Genomic DNA, 24232 nt, shown 5'->3' on the forward strand with positions numbered 1-24232 from the left:
TACAGATCTCAACTGGAGGGCAAGGGAGGTGGGGAGGAATAGAGGGAGGTGAAACTGTAATCAGGGCATATTATATGAGAATGAAAGAGCCCCAAAAGGGGACCCTCACCGAAGACTGGACCTGTACGCCCCAAGGACACACGAGAGACCTTCTTGATGCAATTGCAGAGGAGGTTTAATGATAAGGGCCCTGGGGCCGGAACATATCTCATGCAGGAGATAGAGGTTCCGGCCCACAACCCAGGAAATTTGGGATATTTATGGGTAGGGGTTGGGGAGAGTGGGAAAATTTGGCATGCTTACATATGATTGGATATTTCAAAAATCAGCAACTTGCAGAAGCAGCTACGTGTGAGCTGGCAGGATGACTAGATACTTTTGACCATGAAACTTTGGACTTCTCAAAAAGGGGGAGAGAAAAGTAAACACTAGATGGCCCATTACTCACTTGGGCTTGTCTGGACTTGACTGGGCACATCCTAGCATGCCTTTTCATTTGGGTCACCCTGCCCCTGCAGGGGCTTAATATTTTTATTATGACTATATTTAACAAATTGTTGGTGGTCTTTGCTGACCATGAATTTTTGTTATTGTTACAATGCTGCTTTCAAATTTTGTTCTCACAAGAAAAGAATCTATTTTGAATAAAAGCAGGAGAAAGAATTCATTCTCTCTTGAGCCAGAACTGTGGTTCTGAGTTTAGATACTGGGAGACTGTTTCTTCATTCTCCTCTGATATTATTCCTCTTCCTTATCTTCTTTTGATGGCCTATGTAGAGCTGCCTGAGAGACCTGGGAAATGAGGATCTTAAAGAATGGAGTGGACTACAGACTAATGCTGTATACAACTTTATTTCAGCTTCAATGTACTGTTATATATGAATGTAACAAGGAAAGTAATGATCCATGGAAGGTTGTTTGAATCCAGAAACATATGATCAGAAAACATGTAAATAAACACTGGTATGCATATACTAAATATTAACAGAGCAGCCTTTTCCCAGAATTTCTAAGACTAGTGTTGCAGACCGTTCTGCCCCATGCTTGGTGCCAAAATGTCCCAGCTTGAGCTGCCCCATGCTTGGGGGCCAAAATGTTCCTGACCTCTCTGCTGCTCCGGTCCAAAGGTCAGCGTCTAGCAAGAGAGAGAGAGTGGGGGAAGAAGGGGAAGAGACTTAACGAATGCAGACAAACCAGAGTGTGTGGTCAAGTCTCCTTTACTGTCTCCCATTGACTCTATTGACTTCCTTGCAAGAAAATCTTGGGTATTTATAAGCACAAGCAGGGAAACACAGCTGAAGACACTTTACCACATGCACCTTGCAGCTGGGGTTACTAAACAGCAAAACAATATATGTGGGATAAACAAGATGTTTGTCAGAATCTGCTCAGCTGTTGTAGGCTCTTGAAAAACAAGTCTCTAGTCAGGGTATATGGTTCGAGATGGCTGCAATGTCCATCTAGCTGCTTTCTGCTAAAAGATGGCTCCCAACAGAGTAGACCAATTTAAACATAATTGGCATGCACATACTGTAGATATTCTGTGAATACATGAAAGCAAAGCAGAATATCATATGCAGATTCAGGGCACACTGAGAACAGGACTCAGTATATCCTTTCACCAGGTTGTGTTCTATAGGTATGAGCTGACATCCAAGAAGAATAAACAAGAAAAACAATCTAGGGAACAAAATGCACTTGAGGTAAAAAAAAAAGTCCTCTGCCTTTTTGTCTGGAGCCTCTCTCACAACTCCCTAAGGAACTGCTTGCCATGTGCCATTCTTTTGACAGTGTTCTGACATTCTCTCCCTCCCAGGGTCAGAAGTTCATTCTTTCTTAGAAACAGTTTTAGTGGTGGGATGTCTGCTTTTCTTCACTTGCTGTGGTAGTTTGAATATGTTTGGACCATGGGAAGGGACACACTTCCTCTACCAAGACTATCATTCCTCCAATAAGGCCACACCCCCTAATGGTGACACTTCCAGTGGGCCAAACATATTCACACCTCTATACCTGCTCTTCTCCTCCTGAGTCTCTGTGTTCTCCAATTTCATATCAATTTCAAAATTCACCTGGAGGTCAGAGGTGAGCACCAGGTAAGAAAGAACAACTCTCTTGTGGTAGGCATCAAAGATGAAGTTAGGCCAATCTGACCATGAATGGGGACTAGCCAGGTTAAGGTAAATCCAAACCTATTTTGCAGAAAGTCACTACTTTCTTTGTTAGTTTTACTATGTAAGTTTTTGTGTGAAGCAATGGCAAGGCCTTACTCTTGGCAAACACTCACCCTTGGCTCTCCTATCTACTATTCTTCTTTCTGCTTCCCTTCCATGATTTTCTTGTCAGTTCTCAGAACTTCAAACAAGACTTCATAGCAACCCACCTTAGTAACCCTTCCTCCTGATCTCTAGATTTAGCCAACATCCTGCTAGATAGATATTTTTAGAATCCCTAGTAACAGAAAGGCCTTGTGAGAATAACTTAGTTAGACCCCACAGCTACAGCTAGCTTTCTGCACCTGCAAAGCCCTCTTTCCTTTCCTACCCACCCCCATATCCTGTTTTTAGAGTATATAACCTGTGTGAGTAATGAAAATTTTGCCAGCTTGATCAGACTTCTTCACTTGCTGTGCCTTTTTATTTTCTCACACATCTCAGTTGTCTCCACAGGGTCTAAAGGTCCCATATGATTGTCCAGCTGGCCTAGACATTTTTAAATGGGATATTAATTTTATTTGTTCCAACACATGTAGCTAAAACAAAATCAAGACTTATATAGATAAACCAAACAGAAGCAAAATGAGAATTATTTTATTCTTACATTGTGATATCTTGAGGCTCTGTGGCCTGTAGTCATGCCCTCTACCTGTGGAGGGGCTAGTAGGGGCATTGTCCTACAAGACTAGAGGACTCCACTCTAGGGAGGTCTTTGGCCTCATATCAGAAGCCTGTATCAGGAGCCTGGAGTCTGGGAGTGTGGTGAAATGTATGTTGTTCCTTGCAGGGAACCCTGCTGACTTTCTGGCTATTTTGTGCTCGACCAGAAACCATGCTTTCCTTTTATGGTACTACACCTGTTGCTCATCAAGCAATCTCTAGAGTAGAGTCTGTGCAAGTTCCAAGGTACTACACAGCTCACTGCCCTCAAATATGGGCACCCCATAGTTACTAAGACTCCACCTTTGTGCTTGTAACCTGCTGACAGCACTACTGTCCTGTACTCTTTCAGTTTCCCAACAGGGAAAGCAGAATCCTGCAGCTACAGCTGTACCATGCTGAAAGTTAGGTGGTACACTTACACAATGGAGTATTACTAGGCTATTAAATATAATGAATTTGAGAAATTCTTAGGTAAACGGATGGAACTAGAAAATATCATTCTGAGTGAGGAAACCCAATCACACACACACAAAAACACACACATGGTGTTTACTCACTGATAATCAGATATTAGCCCAAAAGCTTGAAATAGCCAAGATTCAACTCACAGACCACATGAAATTCATGAAGAAAGAAGACCTAGTGTGGATGCCTTGGTCCTATTTAGAAAGAGTAACAAAATACTCAAGGGAGCAAATATGGAGACAAAGTGTGGGACAGAAACTGAAGGAGGGGCCATCTAGAGACCATTCCACCTGGGTATTTATCCATGTGTAGTCATCAAAGGTAGATGCTGATGTGGATGTCAGGAAGTGCATGCTGACAAGAGCCTGATATACCTGTCTCCTTAGAGGTCTGCCAGAGTCTGACATACCCAGAGCCAGATGTTCACAGCTAACCACTGATTTGCTCAAAAGTTTCCCAATGGAGAAGTTAGAGAAAAGACTGAAGGAGCTGAAATGGTTGGTGGCCCAGGAGGAGAACAACAATACCAACCAACCAGAGCTCCCCAGGGTCTAAACCACCAGCCTGGGAGCACATAGGGACCCATGACTCCATCTGTATATGTAGGAGAGGATGGCCTTGTCGGGCATAGGTAGAAGAGGAGGAGATCCTTGGTCCCATGAAGGCTGAATATGGAGTGTGGGGGAGAATTCAAAGATGGGGAGTTGGCAGTGGTGGGGGTAGGTGTGGGCACATCCTCATAGAAGCAGGAGGAGGGGGAATGGGATAGGAGGTTCCTGGGTGGTGGTGGAAATGGGGTAAGGGACTAAATCTGGCATATAAATATAATATCCAATAAAAAAGCAAATGTATGATAATCTGGTTATAGATGTGACATTTTTATCTGTGCTGAAGCAAAGAGGAATTAAAGTGTTAAGTGTTAAAAAAAGAACTTGATGAAGAGTCGCTGATGTGAATACTAGAAATAAGTCTACTGGAGAGATCAAAACTCAAAGCCAATTAATTGATTTATCCTGAGGGATCATCAGCATAGGAGTCAGACACACAGGAACCAGGGAGTGGCTGAGTGCCCCGGCCCGCGGGGATTCGAGGAGACCTTAGGGAAGGGGGCGAACGAATGAAAGGACAAGAGACACAAAGAATGAGAGCAAGTCTGGGTTCTGATCAATCTCTGAAACTTTAATTTTGGGGGCAGGTTATAAAGACACAGCAAACCGGGAAGTTAGGGCGAGGGTCATTGTTTAGGGCTATCTTACTATGGAATCCTTACTGTCTAAGACTTTCCCACTGTCATAATCTTATCACCCTAGAGCATCCCACTGTCATAATCTTCTCCAAGGAAATGCCAGACGTTCTTTGGGTTCCTGGGACCTGAGACCTATGAATGTCCTTTCTTAACCTTGTACTGACTAGACTTTCTAAAACAGCAGGTAATTTCCTGGGTTTGGCTCCTGGCATCTGCTCCCTTTTAACAATTTTAAGCGAGGCTGGCAGGCAAATTCGGACATTAAGAAATATCATTGGCAGATAATTGGGCATTGACCAAAGGGGGAAAGCATTGACCTGATCCTCCCAGTATCATTTGTAATGGTGTCTTTTTGGGGAGGAGAGGGTTATTTGTCTCATGGACCATGTAGGATATTGAGGGTCTTAGTCGGCTCCTTTGAGACACAAGAAATCAACACCAACCTCTATGCAATCAGGTTTGCTTTTCAGGGGACTCAGAAGCGGACAATTTGGGTCCTCCCCCTGCGGTACCTCGTCATGCACCCCTTGCAGGTACCCACGTTGTGTCCGTGCCATGCCGAACCAAAGTGCACAGATCTGAGTTCTATGCAGCTCCTAAAGGAGATGTGTCAACGCAAGGCTCAGCCAAGCCTCTATCAGCCGAATCAAGTCTATGATAATGCACTTGTAGGGGTTTAGATGCCAAGGAGTCAATTTGTTGTTTTATAAAGCCAGTGAGTCTGTTAAAGGCCCACGGGTGGAAAGCCGAAAGGCGAAAGGGACTGATCACAGGGCCCAGGATGGAAGGGAGAAGGGTAGTAAGCCAAGGAGAGGCAGAAAACTAGTTTTTCTTGTTCTCACTGTTTCTTCTGACATTCTAATCTCTTTCTGATCTTGACCACACTATCTCTAACTACCCCAGTTTAGTCAGTATAAAAACAGCATTCCTCCTTGGGGGGTGGCACAGAGCCCCTCTTGCTGAAGGAAAAGCAGATGAGAGATTTTTCTCTGATGCCAATCTCCAGCTGTTCGATGTCCTTGTCAATGGCCAGTCAGGGTTCTGAGTAGTACAAGTCCCGAGGCCTGCATCAGGATCAGAACTTCCAACAGAGGATACCATGGGTGGCTCATTTTTATCTGGAAAGGAAAAAGAAGGGAATTCTCAGGGAGATTTCTCTTCCCTGGATTTCAATTGTTATCCATTTTATCTACAGTTGGGTCTGGCTTTGTGGAGGTATCTGTTTTGCCAATCTTTCTGGCAGCCATCTAGCTTCGACTTTTTTGATATCAAACAGACATATCGATCCTCGGCCCCATGTGGGAACTGAATCTAGGCTGTTCCATTTAAAGGTAAAAAGGTCCTTCCATATAACTGTGGCATAATTTTTATTAGTCTTAAGGTGTCAGAGGTGATCGGCAGCAGATTTGCCATGAGCGTCCAGATTTAGAAAATTGAGAACAACAAGGCATGATGGAGAATATTTCTAGGAGACCCCTTCTGGGGGTATAACTCCCAATCTTTGGTTTTTTTAAAAGCCAGTTTTTTTTTTAGTTTCTTGCAAAACCAGGGCAGAAGCAACAGTAGCTGCTCCTTCCACACTCAGAGAGTTATAAAGATATTATTTTAAAGTTCTACAATACCTGTTTCACAATATCTTGTCCTTGAAGAATTTAAAAAATCCCAGTAATATGGGTAATATTAAATTGTCAACAAAACATCTCAAATGTCCAACTGCAATAACCAGTTCCATATTCTCTCTTAATCTGATATGGAACACCAAGCATAGAAAGATAATGTAGGCAGTAACTAATTACATTTTTAGTTGCTTCTCCTCTTAAAGCAGTTGCAACTAGAAAGCCTGAAAAGGTGTCAATTTACATGTACCTGTTTTAATTTTCCAAAATCAGAAATGGGTAACATCCACTTGCTATAATTGATTATGTATAAGTCCTCCAGGATTAACACCATTATCAAAAAATTAAGGACACAGAGAACAAGTTTTTGCAATTTGACTTGCACACTCTCTAGAAATATCAAATTATTGTCTCAAGGTATTACTATTTTGATGATATAAAGAATAAGATTGTTTGGCCAATTGTTACTGTGAGGCTTATAATCTGCCTGGTATACAAATCTGCTGTGGCATTGCCGTGGGGTCTAGGCAATCCAACATGAGCTCTTAAATGTCTTATAAAGATAAGAAAAAGTACATGTTTCTTAAATTAAGCTGTATTTATAAAATTTGAGAATTAGCAATATCTTAAAAATGAACAATTTTAAGCAATTATAAACCATGAGCTATAATATACTGGCTATGAGTATACAAATTGAAAGCTTGATTTTTCAACATTTCAAACAGTGGCTACAGCACATAATTCAATTATTTGTGCTGAAGCAGGGGGAAACTTAAGAAAATGAACATGTGATCCAATTATATATATAGTCTTCCCATTAGGTGGGCTGTCTGTAAATATTTTCTGCCTTCGAATATTTTCTGGAGCAACAAGCACTCCCCAAAAATTTAAAGCTCGTTGTATGAGCACAAAGGCTTGCATTAAAACTCCTTCAGAGAGATCAACTAATAAAATACCATGCAATAAACGATATACACTGAAAGATTCAAACTCTTAACTCAAGTGTGAGAGTTCTTAATCCGGGCCTATTTCTTGAGGCCTGGCCCAACGATTATCCTTCCTGTACTGAGGACAAATTCCAGGGGCACTCCTGCTTCCAGACAGCACTTCTGCTGTCTGTCTATGCCTCTATTTTTTGGACAGTCTTTCCGAAAATGACCCATGTCCTCATACCTAGAACAATCCTTATCACCTCAGTGCTGTGAAAGCATAGCTTGGACTAAAGTTAGCATTCTCATAAGCCAAATGTGTAAAAAACAACTCCTGCCTGGGGTCTCTAAAATTTCTACCAGCCCTTTTAGCAGCCTACCTACAAATTCCTAAAATGGTTTATCAGAGCCGTGTGTGTTCTAGATAAAACTCCCACTGGGATCTCAGTTTAACTATATTTTTTAGTTTCTTTTGCAATATAAGAGTGTAACCATAATTTTGGGAAACAAAACCGATTTTTAACAATATAAACAATTTATTTTCTCTAAAATCAATACTAAGTACATTACTTTCATGTTACTAAGTTTGGCTGTCAGTTCTTATGTATGAATGCATGATAGTGCAGCTTTTAATACCTCTTAAAGAGACATTGTTTTAAATCCTATCTTTATACATCTGGTTTCTGAATGACTCCAATCCTGAGTTACCAGTTTTAAGCCAACTTTCTGTTACCAAAGTTGCAAAAAAATTTTTAATCATACCCAATAACTTATAGGCAAATAATCTATATCCAAGACATGCAGAACATTTTATACTTTTAAAAGCAGTCCGAAGCAAAAATGAAGTGTACATATATTTACATATATTTAGACTAAACAAATTTTTCTTGCTTTTTCTAGCTGTAATTTCAAGAGAAGCACCTTGTCACCTGCTGAACCCAGTAATCATAGTCACAGATTTTTCTAGGAGAAACATCTATTAGCTCCTTACCATAGAAGCCATAAAAAAACTTGCTGGCCCCTTTAAGAGCAGCTTTTATATCTCCAAAGGCCAATTGAAACTGCTTTTTATTTTTACTTTTTCTTCTCTCTCTCTCTCTCTCTCTCTTTCTCTCTCTCTCTCTCTCTCTCTCTCTCTCTCTCTCTCTCTCTCTCTGAAGCTACTTAAAAACTAAATCAAGGGCTGAACAACCAGCAGATAAAGTTTTAACCATTTTCTTTTAAACATGAAACATGGAACAACATTCAAGTAACGAAACAAAAACACAGACATAAACTGACAGACATGGACAGATTGGTGCACCAAGGACAAAAAATAGACATAGAGAGCAGTACTGAGGGTCTCTCCCAGAGGAGCCAGAGAAAAAGCAGGACAGTCTCCTGATTTTCTCCTGCTCTCAGGAGGGCTCTAAAATCGCCTTTTTCTTTTCTTTTGTTAACACGGCCGGAGAGTGGACAACTGCATTAGCCCTTTCTCTCCCTCATCTCCAAGGTTTAATGTTTTTATCTCCTTAGGAGGTGTAGCATTTTTTTTCCATCAATAGTCTCCTCTTGGGGAAACATCGACAAATATCACCAATGAAATCTTTTCTATTTGGGAAAAGGGAAAAAATTCTATTCTATCTCTATTTCTATCTTCTATTCTAACTCTCTATTCTAGCTCTATTCTAACTAACCTAACTCACTATTCTAACTAACTCTATTCTATTTGTCTTTTCTATTTGGGAAAAGGGGAAAAAAATCTATATTCTAACTCTCTATTCTAACTCTATTCTAACTAACTTAACTAACTATTCTAAACTAACTCTATTCTATTTGTCTTTTCTAAGATCCTTTTTTCTTAACCCTTACTCCTCGTGCCTTGAGGGACTCCTTGAGACCCTTTAAGAACAAATCATGTTTGCTCAATCCTTGTCCCATAATTGCGTTGCTTTTTCTTACCTTCACTGGATCAATCTCACAGGCGGGTGACTCTGTGGTGATCACAATGCGGATCTTCTCTCTTCTCTCTGGAGAAGCGTTGATCCTATGCTTTCGGGACGTCCCTGTGGAAGCAATGTTCGATTGGACCCCGACCCACAAGACCACACATCGGGTGCCAAGTGCCCCAGCCCGCGGGGATTCGACGAGACCTTAGGGAAGGGGGCGAACGAATGAAAGTGAAAGGAAGATGAGAGGAAAACCCGGCCGCCATACAGAATAGACTACTCCAGACCACGTGGTTCCAAGGGGGGAAGGTTTATTCAGGGAAAGGGCAAAGGTGGGGAGAGATAGGTGGGAGAGATAAGAGGTTAAAGAGGGCGCGAGTCCGGTGTACTGCCTGTTTTATATGGGCAGTGACGTAGGGGGGTGGTTCGTCAGCTGGATCTAAGAGTGTTGCGTTATCTAATGGGGGTTGGGGAGGTTCCATTGCTAAAAGGACCTGGGGAGTGGAACAGGCAGAACACATGGAGGGATTAGAGCGGAGGTAGATGAATGATTGGATATAGGGGACTTCTTTCCATTTACCAGACTGCTGTATGTATGTGTGAAGACCCTTTAAAATAATTGGATCTACGGTGCCATTAGGTGGCCATTTTAAACCATTATCTAGAGGATACCGGATCCAAACTTCATTGCAGAGATGTATCAATTTGGAAGGCCTCAATGCAGGCGTTAATTTTAGAGATCTGAGGTTTTTAAGGAGACAACCCAGTGGGGAGTCTGAGGGTGCGGCCGAAGACAATGTAGTACCCATTGGGTGACAGGGAGGGTTTACCGAGCTAACGTATCGGCGTCCCGATAGAAAGGCGGTAAGAAATCAGCCAACAGCCTAGGTAACCAGGTCATCACGAGGTTACCCAGGGGGCTAGCACAAACTCCCGGAGTTCTGCGGGAAGCAATTTACCCTGGTACCAGGCTTTCCACAGCTGCTAGAGCTAATTGGAAGGGAGGGTGTAAATTGCTTTCGAGGGGAGGGAAGTCACCCAGTGGCCAATGTCCTAAATAGTGGTTCGGCTAGGAGGCTAGTCTTAGGGACTAGGCAGACAAATGGCAACACCTCTCCGACCAAGAAAGGCTGGCCAGACCTTATTTGGACGGCTAGGGTCCCTCCCAGCCAATTAGAATTTCCTTACCAATAAGCCGGTGTGTGTTTGAAGAAATATGCAGTCTGGTATCAGGAGAGTGGTACCACGAGGTCTGTCTGTGGGCCTAAGCCACCTGGTGGAGTGCCACGTGGTGGGCCACAGGCTTAGCTAATCTGTAGCAGCGGCGGAAATTTATGCTGTCCGTGATAGCAGGGATGGAGCTTAGCAGCAGCGGTGGGGATGTCGGTGGCAGCTCAGAGCAGTGGCGAGTGCAGGGCGGTTGCACGCAGTGGGCAGCGGCTTGGGCTGCGCCGGCAGCAGCCCTGTCAGGCTCGTTCCGGTGCCGCGGGAGTTGGCGGCTGAAGCGGCGGCGCGGTGGCTGCGGCTGCGGGCCGAGCGGCGTCCGCAGTTAGGGGGAGCGGTCCCGAAGTATTCGAACTTGGCCGATGCACCAATGAAAGGAAGATGAGAGGAAAACCCGGCCGCCAGTACAGAATAGACTACTCCAGACCACGTGGTTCCAAGGGGGGAAGGTTTATTCAGGGAAAGGGCAAAGGTGGGGAGAGATAGGTGGGAGAGATAAGAGGTTAAAGAGGGCGCGAGTCCGGTGTACTGCCTGTTTTATATGGGCAGTGACATAGTATCTCCCAGGTAAAGGTGAGGGAGCCAGGTGGATTCTGGGAGCGTGGGGCTGTTCCCTCGGCAACGATGTGGGGGTCGCCTAGAAGTGGGAGTGGCCTAGAAGTGATGTCACTGGGTTCGGAGGCTGATACCAACAGAAAGGACAAGAGACACAAAGAATGAGAGCAAGTCTGGGTTCTGATCAAGCTCTGAAACTTTAATTTTGGGGGCAGGTTATAAAGACACAGCAAACCGGGAAGTTAGGGCGAGGGTCATTGTTTAGGGCTATCTTACTATGGAATCCTTACTGTCCAAGACCTTCCCACTGTCATAATCTTATCACCCTAGACCATCCCACTGTCATAATCTTCTCCAAGGAAATGCCAGACGTTCTTTAGGTTCCTGGGACCTGAGACCTGAGACCTATGAATGTCCTTTCTTAACCTTGTACTGACTAGACTTTCTAAAACAGCAGGTAATTTCCTGGGTTTGGCTCCCGGCAGCTGAGCTGATTGAATCACTGCAGTTATTTCTGTGTCCTTTAAATTGTTTGTCTAAGACTTGAAGAACTGGAGACGTGAGAGGTGTAGGCAGAGTTTTCACCTCATTTTACATAAGGGCAGTATTAATAGACCCTAATGTTTGATATCTCTTGAATATATGCTGCAGCCCTTAGAAAACAACAAAATCTCTCCCTTTTAGGAAAGGCAGAAAAAGTATGGCAGTTCCAAGTCCAAGTTCCAAGAGGACAGAACTCACCAGTGGAGGATGCAGATTATGAGATATTGATAAGCTGAATCCTTCCAATTAAAGTGATTGAATTGAGAACCATTTAGGAGATTCCTTAAGTGACTATGAAAAGTCTAAGGAGAATTTCCTGAGGGGAAGTACAAGACCATAAACCAAATTGGAAGGGGTCATCACAAGGTCTGTAGGTGAGATCTGTGTAACACATTAGAAAGAAGAAAGCTATCTTCAGAGGGTTGGGGCTCTGCTTCCTGCCCACCATATAGGAGTTCTTCCACATGCCTTACATTTTGTGAACCCTCAGACTTCTGACAAGTTAAGGAAAATATAGCTTCCCTGATCATGTTTATGTCAGGAATCCATGTAAGACCAGCAGATGGGTAAATAATAGCTGTTCAGAGATTGACATGATCCCTTCATTTATGGAAGATTGACTCCAGTAAGCAAAGTACACTGGTGATGGCTATTCTTCCTGTCTGGACTACCTGTGGACTTAAGTAATATACAAGACTGGAGAGCATGCCTTTTAAAATTATTTTTATTAAGTTGAAGTAGATAGATCCAGTTCAAATGCAGACTCTTTGAGTAGAAAAACACATACCTTTAATCAGAGTCTTGAGGCAGGAAAACACACACCTTTAATCCAGATCTTGAGACTAGAAGACACACCCTTGGCCACACCTTCTGCTGGTGGTCTATATAAGAACATAGAAGAAGGAAGCTTTGTGTGTTTTCCTGTTTGCTCTCATCTTAGTAGCAAGTCCACTTCTCCTTGGCATTAGAACCTACTTCTTCAGAAACCCTGTATATAGTGAAGAATCCTTGGTTCATCAAACATTGTGGTCTAATTTCAAGCTTTAGCTATTGTTATATTAGCTGGATCTCACCCTACAGGTTTTTCTCATACACCCCCTTTCTCTTTATGTAGAGAAATTGATTGTGCACATTTTCTAAAGTACCCTGACTAATACAACACACCTGTCCCAGCCTGAGGTGCTGCTCCAGTCCTTGGGTCAGGGTCTAGCAAGAGAGACAGTGGGGATGAAGGGGAAGAGATTCCAAGAATGGAGACAAGACAGAGGTTCTGATCAATCTCATATATTGAAAGGAAATCTGGGTATTTATATGCGTTTGCCACGTGTCTCGTAGGCATGGATACCACGTGCAACTTGCAGGTGTGGATACTGTGTGCATCTTACAGGCATGTATAGTGTGGATAGCAAGTGAGCCTTGCAGCTGGGGGCACTAAACAGCAAAAGAAGATATGTGGGAAAAACAAGATATTTTTCAGCATGTGCTCAGCTGTGGTAGGCTGTTGAAAAACAAGTTTCTTGTCAGGGTATATGGCTTCAGATGGCTGCAAAGATGATAGCCACTTTCTGCTAGAAGTTGGTTCCCAACACACACCTGAAATGAGAATGTACAAAATTTTCCAAACTCTTCTATTGTTGGGAAGAAGGGAGGGAGGGAGGTATACACACACACACACACACACAGAGAGAGAGAGAGAGAGAGAGAGAGAGAGAGAGAGAGAGAGAGAGAGAGAGAGAGAGAGACTGACTTAGAGTGACCATGGGTCTGTATTGTTTCCTGTAAAACAAATATTGAAGCCTAGGGCAAAAATTGCATAGAAAAACAGCACCATAGAATGGCCTGTTTAGGAGAAACTGAAACTAAAATCTAAGGAGTATCTATAATTGTATCCTACAGGGTGAAGTGTAAGTAACTTCTACTTCTTCTCAGATCAAATTTAACCTCAAAAATAACTCCAGCAGAAATGTCAGGGGATTTGGAAGACACAACCTGGGGCTATGCCCATATCACTGTTCAGAAATTCTGCTACGAGTGGACCATTATTAACTTTTCATTTTGCATGGAGGGAATTTAGAAAAGGATTACAAGCCCAGTGTTCTCAATAGAGTACAAAGACAAAGTAGCATGGTGTTTGAGAGTACTTCCAAACAGGGGTGACAAAGAAAGAAAAGATTACCTGTCAGTTTACCTGGTGTTGCTCAGCTGTCCCGAGATCCCAGTTTGGGCAAAGTTCTAGTTGTGGATAATAAATGCCAAAGGAGAGAAATATCAGAGTATGAAGAGACCCACTGTGGTAAGCTTTCAGAAAAACCAACACTGGGGAGTTAAAAAGTTCATCCTTTGAGATTTTCTCCTCTCTCATCCCTATTGGCTTCTCCCTGAAGACCAGCTCATCCTCTGCTGCAAGGTGAACATAGTAGAAGCCTTCTTCAGCATTCCTGGATAGAACATGACACCTGCAATCCAGGATCCAAGGCATGTGTTGACACATGACCTAGGGGACCTGTGGGAGAATTCCCTGTTCACAGACTGCTGCCTGTTGGTAGGTGGCCATGAATTTAGGGCTCACAAGGCCATCCTAGCAGCTTGCTCTCCAGTTTTCAGAGCCATGTTTGAACATGAAATGAAAGAGAGCACTAATGAACCACATTGAGATCTATGACCTGGATCCCTAAGTCTTCAAGGAGATGATGGGCTTCATCTACCCAGGAAGGCATCACACTTCCACAGCCACTTTCTGGCCACTGGTGTGCTGGCAGCTGCTGACAGGTATGGCTTAGAGGGCTTGAAGGTCATGTGTGAGGATGCACTCTGCAGGAACCTCTCTGTGGAGAATGCTGCACACACACTCATCCTGGCTGACCTCCACTGCACAGAGCAGCTGAAGACTCAGGCTATAAAGTTCACTGCACTTCATGCTTCTCACATCTGAGACTTTGGGGTAGAAATCAATGGTGGAGTCTTATTCCTACTTCATGGCTGAAGCATTCCACTTCATGATTTCTGCAGTGTTCTTTCTTGCAGCCTTCACACAAATGCCTAAAGTGAGAGGGCTTGTTAGCTATGACCTACACCTGTCTTCCAACAGTAACAACTAGTGTTGTTGCCAATGAATTCTGGTTAGAGTGCAATATTGCTGGCACATTTACAGTGAATTGGGAAAAGGCAGCATAGTGGCTCAGGATTAACAACACCTGTAATATGTTCAAATGATGGGTGGATGGAAAGCAACACTGGAGTCTGGGACTCTCTTCCTGACATCTACCCTGTTGATGTTCTTGTTTGATTTTTGTCTGGTGTCTAGGAAACCAGGATTCAATATATGTGCTGGCCCTAAGCACAGCCCAACAGAGTTTCTTCAGAGAAACATGTCTGTATTGGACTGAGTAGAAGAGATGACCTGGGCCCAGAGGATAAGAAACAAAACCTGAATGTTTACTTATCACAGAAGAAAAGACAATGAAGACTTTCTGTTTAAGGACTCAGAACTCAGCTGCAAAAGCAATTACTGCTCTCTCAGAGAACTCTTGTTCAGTTTCCAGCACACACAGGAAAGTTTTCAACCATCTGTAACTGGTGATCCAGAGCATCTGAGACCCTCCTCTGGTCTCCTGGGCCACAAACAGCTCTGTAGACAAAACCTTAACCTAATAAAATATAATAGAAATAAACTTTTGAAATTAGTCTGTGGTTTCCAGAGATGTTTATTTTCAGAATAGTCATGTGTAGTCCAATCAGCAAAGCTAAGCTGTGGATGTTTCTACAGACCCCTCTCTGTCCAAAAGTATTAGAAACACCCTGTCTTTCTTCTTGGAATTTATTTTTGGCAAATGAGACCTCCATCATCATGCTGTATGACAACTCAGAAGAGTAGACCAAAGTGGAGGGATTCTACTCCTCCTGTAAGAGATATGTTGGTGGTTGAAGTCATGCAAAAATATTTTATGTGTTTGTGGTGGATAGCCCTAGCCTCTTGTTGTCATGGTAACTCCACTCCTGGGAGGGGCTGCGAAGGAGGAGTGAATCTTGTAAACCTTCTGTCCAATCAAATTTGTTAAATAAAGGCTACAGCCAGTGATTGGGCAGTAGAAGAGGAGTGGGAGGAGCCAGAGGCAGGAAAAGAGGGGAAGACGAGAGGAGAGAAGGCGGCGTGGCGCGGAGTTGGCAGTTGGTCGAAGCTAGAGGGCAGTTGGTGGAGAGAGAGAAGACGAAGACCACCTAGGAAACCGCAAGTTGTTAAGAGCTCTCTTAGCCGGGAAAATAGTGTAGTTTAATGGTAAATCTGCCCAATCTAGGCATGCAGCATTCATTTGATACTTATTGACTTGTGTCATTATTCTATGGACTCCCTATGGGCAAGAGATTTACCGCAACAAATTGGCGCCCAACATATTATTTAGGACTCAACTAACTTGAGATGAAAGAACAAAAGAAAGGTTACAAAGTACAAAAACTTCCCCAATGGCCAAGATCAGGAGCAGCACTCAGCTTACAGCTGGGCTTGCTCACTGCCCTGTGAAAACTGAAAGAAGGGTCTTCCGAAAATTCAACAGTGAATCAAAAGTTATTGTAGCCAGACCAGTAGGTCATTTAAATTAAAAAATTAAATTAAAAAAAGGTGAATAGACACAGATAAATAGATGTAAAAGGTTTTAAGGTTGGGAGGAGTAAATTGCAGGCTGCTCTGAGTCAAGAGAGCCAAACAGATAAATAGAAAGGTTAGAGTAACGAATTGTAACGAGGGACTGCTGATCCTAGAAAATAGCTGCCTGCGAGGTAGTGTTCAGATAGAAACAGTGAATTGAGGGCTCCAGACCAGATAATTTTTTAATATAAAAAAAAGAAACATATTTTGATACTTAAGATGACAAAAACAATGGATATCTTTTGGGCTTTATATGATGATATTTCAAATGGTTTGACAGAAATCAACTTAGGGAACACTTCATTATTTATCAGTATTACTATATTTATTTTTTTGATATTCTATGTCTTCTCAAAAGACAGAGCTCTAGATAAAAAATTCTTTGCCTTAGAAAACATGATCGAACAGAGCATGCAACAGCTCACAGATCAGATGGATAAACAGACAGAAAATAATAAGGAATGGAAGCAGGGCTTAAAACAGAAGTTACAGGAGCTAGAAAAGATGATCAAACAGAGCATACAACAGCTCACAGATCAGATGGAGAAACAGATAGAAAATAATGAGGAATGGAAACAATTACAATATAAAAAAACATATGAAGCATGTATACAAACCTTAAGGGAGGAATTTAAAATTTCAGCTGAGGAAAATACTGAGGTTAAGGCAGAAGTAAATAGAGAAAGTCAACCAAGAGTTATTAGAAAACACACCTTGGTCTATCCGGTTACGGTACAACAAAGACCTCCAAATGTTGTTTACCCACAGGGTTATGAGGATTTGAATGGCAACCTGTGGATGTGTTAGATCTGAGAAAATTTAAGGAGAGTGTCACTAATTTTGGTATGCACTCACCATTTGTTAAACAAATTCTGACTTCTTGGGCTATTAAAAATAGAATAATCCCCCAAGACTGGAAAGATATGGCAAGAGCTATATTAGAACCTGCCACAAATTTACAATGGTTTGCATGGTGGAGAGATGAGGCGAGGGAGATAGCACGACAAAATAGAGCCAGAGGAAGAGAGATTTCCATAGACCAACTGCTTGGTGAAGGTCGTTTTGCTGAAATAGAGGTGCAGGCTGTATATGATGAAGAAACTCTGGCATTGTGTAGATTGTCAGCCTTAAATGCCTGGGACAAAGTTGCAGAATCCGGGAAGAGACTTGAACCATTTACTCAAGTCATACAAGGGCCAAAAGAAACCTTTCCTGACTTTTTACAAAGGCTAACCTCAGCTGTTGAAAGGAGTATATCAGATTCAGTAGCAAGAAAGGCAATAATTGAGTCTTTAGCCTTTGAAAATGCAACTGCTGAATGCAAGGAAGTAATCAGACCACTGAGGGCAAGGTCAGCATCAATAGATGAATGGATTAGATACACAGCTGATGTTGGATCTCACTCAGCTGATATGTCATTAATAGGAAAAACTGCAACTAGAAACCTAGAGATGACCCAAGATTTCAAATGTTTTAATTGTGGTAAATGGGGTCGTCTCAGAAATGACTACAGGACAAATCAAAATAATACAAAATGGGGGCCTAGGCCTTCTGGAATATGTCAAAGATGTGGCAAAGGCCGACATCTGACCAGGGAATGTAGAGCAACAACAGACAGATGGGGCAATACCCTGCCAAAACAGCTGATGTTGGATCTCACTCAGCTGATATGTCAGTAATAGGAAAAACTGCAACTAGAAACCTAGAGATGACCCAAGATTTCAAATGTTTTAATTGTGGTAAATGGGGTCGTCTCAGAAATGACTACAGGACAAATCAAAGTAATACAAAATGGGGGCCTAGACCTTCTGGAATATGTCAAAGATGTGGCAAAGGCCGACATCTGACCAGGGAATGTAGAGCAACAACAGACAGATGGGGCAATACCCTGCCAAAAAACTTCCAGGGGGGCCTCTTGCAGGCCCCAATGTCAGACAAAAAGACTTCTCTTTCCCAGGAAAATTAAATGTCACTGCTTCAAAAACAAATGTTGTAAGACCAGATAAGGCTGAGGAAGGTTTTATAGACAATTCAGAAGGCCTCACAGGGAGTCAAAAGCAAATATTTTGGCAAACTTCTATAGAAGATCAAAGACCAAAACTAAGAATACTAGTGAATAATATTGAGATTGAGGGGATGGTTGACACTGGAGCAGATGTCACTGTTATTTCTCCAAATTCTTGGCCTGAAAGTTGGCCACTTCATGAAGTAGACATCCAGTTTCAAGGACTTGGAACTTTATCCAAAATAAAACAAAGCACCAGATGGCTTAAATGTATAGGACCAGAAGGTCAGCTAGGAAAATTGAGGCCATACGTGGCTGATATAGCCATTAACTTATGGGGAAGAGATCTATTACAACAGTGGAAAACCCAGATTAATATCCCCTCAGTGTCAATGTTTAATCATGAAATTCATCAGGCTCCTAATAAAAATTTAAAATTTGTTAAGAAACGTTATTTAAGGCAGTCTCACACTGTCCAAGCTGTTCATAAACAACATATGGTAGAGGCCAACAATTTAGCTCTACCCCAAAGAGCCATTGCTACCAAGACACCAACAACATTATCACTAAAGTGGTTGTCTAATCAACCCATTTGAATTGAGCAGTGGTCTATGACAAAAGAAAAATTACAGGTATTAGAACAGCTGGTCCAGGAACAACTGGAGGCTCAGCATATTGAAGAGTCTACCAGTCCTTGGAATTCTCCAGTATTTGTCATTAAAAAGAAATCTGGCAAATGGAGGATGTTGACAGATCTCAGAGCAATTAATAAGATTATTCAGCCTATGGGTTCTTTGCAGCCTGGTATCCCATTGCCTTCCTTGTTGCCTAAGGATTGGCCCATTATAGTGATTGATCTGAAAGATTGTTTCTTCACAATTCCTCTACATGAATGTGATAGGGAAAGGTTTGCTTTCTCAGTACCTAACTTTAATAAAGGTTGCCCAGTAAAGAGATATCATTGGAAAGTCTTACCACAAGGAATGGTAAATAGTCCTACCTTGTGTCAATACTTTGTACAACAGCCATTGGAGATAATTCGCAAAAGGTTTCCCAAATCAATTATTTATCATTATATGGATGATATTTTGTTGGCTGATTCAGATATTAATATCTTGGAAAAAATGTTTGATGAAGTAAAGAAAATTTTGCCTTGCTGGGGATTGCAAATAGCTCCCGAAAAAATACAAAGAGGAGATTCTATTAATTATCTAGGGTATAAGATAAGTCTACAAACGGTTAAGCCACAAAAGGTACAAATTAGAAGAAACCAATTAAGAACCCTAAATGATTTTCAGAAGCTACTTGGAGATATAAACTGGCTGCGACCAGCAATTGGCTTGACCACTCAAGAACTAAGTAATTTATTTCAAACCTTACAAGGTGATAAAGATTTAAATAGTCCTAGGAAATTGACTCCTGATGCTGAGAAGGAGTTAGCCTTGGTAGAAAGAAAACTGCAGGTTACACATCTAGATCGAATTGATCTAAAGATGGCCTGCATCTTAGTTATCTACCTTCTACTCACTCTCCTACTGGAATTCTTATGCAGAGAGAAGATTATATTCTAGAGTGGATATTTTTAGCCCATAAACAGAGTAAAAAGTTAAAAACCTACGTTGAGAAGGTTTCTGAATTAATACTGAAAGGAAAAATGAGACTTAGACAATTAGTTGGAATGGACCCGGCTGAAATTGTTGTACCTTTTACTAATGCAGAAATTACCTCGTTATGGGCACAAGATGAACATTGGCAAAGAGCATGTAGTAACTTTTTGGGAGAGATTACCAACAAATATCCTAAAAGCAAGCGGCTTCAGTTCATAAAAAGAACTAATTGGATTATCCCTCCTATTTTAAAGGGAACTCCAATATCTGGAGCCCCTACATTTTACACTGATGCTAGTAAATCAGGAAAGGCAGGATATAAATCAGAAGACATAAGTAAGGTGGCTGAGAGTCCTTATAAGTCAGTTCAAAAATCTGAATTATACGCAATTATCATGGTATTGTCAGATTTTCAAGAATCCCTTAATATAGTAACTGACTCTCAATATGCCGAAAGGGTTGTTTTACACATAGAGACTGCTGAACTTATTCAAGATAATTCTGAATTGACCTCATTATTTTTTTCAACTACAACAAATTATTAGAAATAGAAGTAACCCCATATATATAACACACATAAGATCCCATACAGGTCTGCCAGGCCCTCTAGCACAAGGTAATAATGATATCGACCAGCTATTGATAGGAAGCGTGCTAGAGGCTTCAGAATTTCATAAAAAACATCATGTTAATAGCAAAGGTTTAAAGAAAGGGTTCTCTATTACTTGGCAACAAGCCAAGGAAATTGTGAGGCAGTGCCCTACTTGCTCATTATATAACCAAACTCCTTTGCCTACAGGAACTAACCCTAAGGGTACTCAAAGAAATGACATTTGGCAAATGGATGTCTTTCATTTTACAGAGTTTGGCAAACTGAAATATGTGCACCATACTATAGACACATATTCAGGATTTCAATGGGCAACTGCATTAGCATCAGAAAAGGCTGATTCTGTAATTACACATTTGTTAGAAGTCATGGCCATTATGGGAATACCCATACAAATTAAAACAGACAATGGTCCAGCATATACCTCTAATAAGATGGAGAAGTTTTTTACATATTATAATATAAAACATGTTACAGGCATATCACATAATCCTACGGGACAAGCAGTTGTGGAGAGATCCAATCGAACTCTAAAAGAGATGCTTAATAGGCAAAAGGGATCAATAAGAACCCCCAAAGATAGATTACATAGTGCTTTATTAACTCTAAATTTTTTAAATGCTAATGAACAAAACTCCACAGCTGCTGAGAGACATTGGATTGTGGAAAAAACTTCTGAACTAAATCAACCTGTTTATATTAAGGATATTATGACGTCAGAATGGAAAGTGGGAAATGTGTTACGCTGGGGGAGAGGTTATGTTTATGTTTCCACAGGAAAAGAAAAGCTGTGGGTTCCTTCCAAAATGATAAAGATCAGAAATGACAAAGGGAGACCCCCTGAAGCACTAGTCGACACAGAAGAAAAGGGAGACTAACTCAACCAACCAAATGGGTGATGTATATATGGTGTTATGTCTCTTATATGGACTTAACTGGCTAGGACTAAAATGTCAATACAAAGCCAAGAACATTTAATTGGGTAATAATTTCTCATGACCTAATACATGCCATCCTTTATGAGGGCATGTATATAAGTTATATATAGTTTGATTAAGTAATCAAACTAACCTGAAGAGGGCACTGGCCTTTCTTTATTGATCTTCATTGACAAAGCTGTGTGCCCTACATGTTCCATGTGAATGTTTTTATAAAACTACCTGTTGCTTTTAAGTTTTATATGTTACAGGATGAAAGAAGAGAAACTCAGCCCTGGCATGATTTATACTCAGGGATTCTGAGTCTCTAGGACCTCCTATTCCAGCTTCGTGCTTGATTCTACTGCAACTGCATCGAAGCCTCTTCTTTTAAGGACTTGCTTCCAGAACTTTTCCAGAACATCTAGCTTGCCTGTCCAACCTTTCTGACTGTAACAGTTATGGTGTCATCTTTGCTATGAACTTTCTCAGTACACAGTGACTTCAAGGCAAATGATGCCAGCTAGCTCTCCTTTGACTAAGCCAATTTTCCTGTTTCCCTTTGGGCCCCCAGATGAGAATTCTTCGCCCCAATTCAGCTGGAAGCAGACAAAAGGAGATCATCGCCCCAGTTCCTTATGTTGGGGTGGATTGTTCTGGTTACTTTGTAAATTATACATGTGTTGTAATTTAAGGAATACTTTACAAATGTAGCTTCAGACAGGAAGGGAATTAGAGAGCTAAATCTCAGGAATTAAGTGGGATTAATATTTTACTCTTATATAGGCATTGTGCCTGTATAACTCATACAGAAATACAAAGCTTAGACCCAGTTTAAAAAAAAAATAGGTATATCTTACATTGGTAAGAAATCTTTATGATAGTTACAAGGTTGAAATTATAATCTCTTACATTGATATGGAATTTATTTTATACAAATTTAGGATTTTCACTGGCATAAGTTTCTTATTAATACAAAAGTGGGATTAATATATTACTCTCATGTAGGCATTGTACCTATATATATTATTTAGAAATACAAGGCTTAGACCCAGTCCTTTTTAATAAAAAAAAAAATTAGTGGAAAGGAATTAACAGACAACTGTTCAGATTGCCTTACATAGTTGATTTTCAAAAACGTCAGAAATCCATAGAATTGACATTACAAACATTCTGATATAAACATTTATTTTATTGGAGACCTATCTGATCCTGACAGCTTCCCAGTCTTGGATTCTAAGAAGAAATTGAGCATCTTTGGAGTTACACCAGTTGTGGTATGACAGCCACTAGGCAAGAATTGCCTCTTTTAATCTACAGACAAAATAGTGTGCAAAAAAGAAACACACTTGCAGAATAGTCGACTGATTATATCTGCCAAGACAGAGTAATCAGCCCTTAGTAATTCTGCATTACTAGGTCTGTCAGATGATTCCTGGGCCAGAAGGCTGAAGACCAGATGCTCCAACGTTTTGAAATAAGGAACTGTCTAGATGTTCAGTGGTCTATTTAAATTGGCTGAGTTTTAGAAGCCATGCTTTGTGCTTCCCATATCTTTAATTAACTAGTCATCCTGGATTTCTGATGGGGTTGAAGATTTATAATCTCACAGCCAACCCAGGCTATTTACTTTGAGAAGATGATTTTCAGATGCTATTCATTTTGAAGACAGGACATAGGCCAGGTTCAGAACTAAGTTTTTTAATTGAAAGAGATGGCAAAGGTTCTATTTAGTTAACAAAAATGATGGACTGGGTGTTAGGTTTATCTTGTACTTTAACAAACACAACACGGTAATATAGTTAGTGTTCAATTAATATGTGAAAAGAAAAAAAAATTATTATTGGACAAAAAGGGGGAAATGTGGTGGATAGCCCTAGCCTCTTGTTGTCATGGTAACTCCACTCCTGGGAGGGGCTGCGGAGGAGTGAATCTTGTAAACCTTCTGTCAAATCAAATTTGTTAAATAAAGGCTACAGCCAGTGATTGGGCAGTAGAAGAGGAGTGGGAGGAGCCAGAGGCAGGAAAAGAGGGGAAGACGAGAGGAGAGAAGGCGGCGTGGCGCGGAGTTGGCAGTTGGTCGAAGCTAGAGGGCAGTTGGTGGAGAGAGAGAAGACGAAGACCACCTAGGAAACCGCAAGTTGTTAAGAGCTCTCTTAGCCGGGAAAATAGTGTAGTTTAATGGTAAATCTGCCCAATCTAGGCATGCAGCATTCATTTGATACTTATTGACTTGTGTCGTTATTATATGGACTCCCTATGGGCAAGAGATTTACCGCAACATGTGTTTGAAAATGTTACTAGGGATTGATTCATGGTAGATTCATACTCCCCAAGCCAGTAGATCTCAAACTTCCTAATGCTGTGCCCCCTTAATACAGTTCTTCATGTTATTATCAACCAAAACCATTAAAGTACTTGAGGCAACTCAACAACTACAATGTTGCTACTGTTAAGAACCATATTGTAGAAAGCTGATACACAGGCTATCTGATATTCAACATATATGAATGTGTCATTAGGGTGTCGAAGAGAATAGGAACCCACAGGTTGAGAACCATAGATCCAGTCCATGCCTGCCAGCATACCAGGAAGACTGCTTACTGATCTTCTCCTACTTCAGACTCAATCCCACTATCTCAACCTCACCTCTGTAGCATACTTCCTGTGAGAGTCTTCACTGCCCATTCTTCACATATCCTGTGGATCCCACAGATCTTCTCTTTCTAACCTCCATCCCCCCACTCTTTGCTCTTTCTCAGCCTTCTAGCCAGGCTTGCACCACCACTAACACCAGTACCAATCTTTCCATGGTAACAGAAGGATGCAAGTAGATCCACACCTCTTTCTTTGCTCCCCCACTGACAACTTCCCCCTTTTCATTTCCAGCTTTATTACAGGAAATCTGCTCTGCTGGTTTTTTCCTTATAGCACCAAGCCCAATGCATCACAAAGAAAATTTTTCCATGTTCTTTCTTCCCCCAAATCATACCATCATCTCACCCTCCAACCCCAGCAGGCATTCATGAACAACACAGGAAAAGAACAGGAGATAGAAACAGT

General features: G+C 41.4%; 1 long non-coding RNA gene across 1 annotated transcript; it reads right to left on the reverse strand.

The window, feature by feature from the left end:
* Positions 1–4502: 4502 nt before the first annotated feature.
* Positions 4503–10326, reverse strand: LOC143442048 (uncharacterized). Its single transcript, XR_013109935.1, has 2 exons — positions 9077–10326; positions 4503–5708 (listed from the first exon to the last, which is right to left on the reverse strand). It is a non-coding gene; the product is annotated as an uncharacterized LOC143442048 (long non-coding RNA).
* Positions 10327–24232: the final 13906 nt, after the last annotated feature.

This window comes from Arvicanthis niloticus, chromosome 4, assembly GCF_011762505.2.
Source record: "Arvicanthis niloticus isolate mArvNil1 chromosome 4, mArvNil1.pat.X, whole genome shotgun sequence".
Classification (NCBI taxonomy): Eukaryota; Metazoa; Chordata; class Mammalia; order Rodentia; family Muridae; genus Arvicanthis; species Arvicanthis niloticus.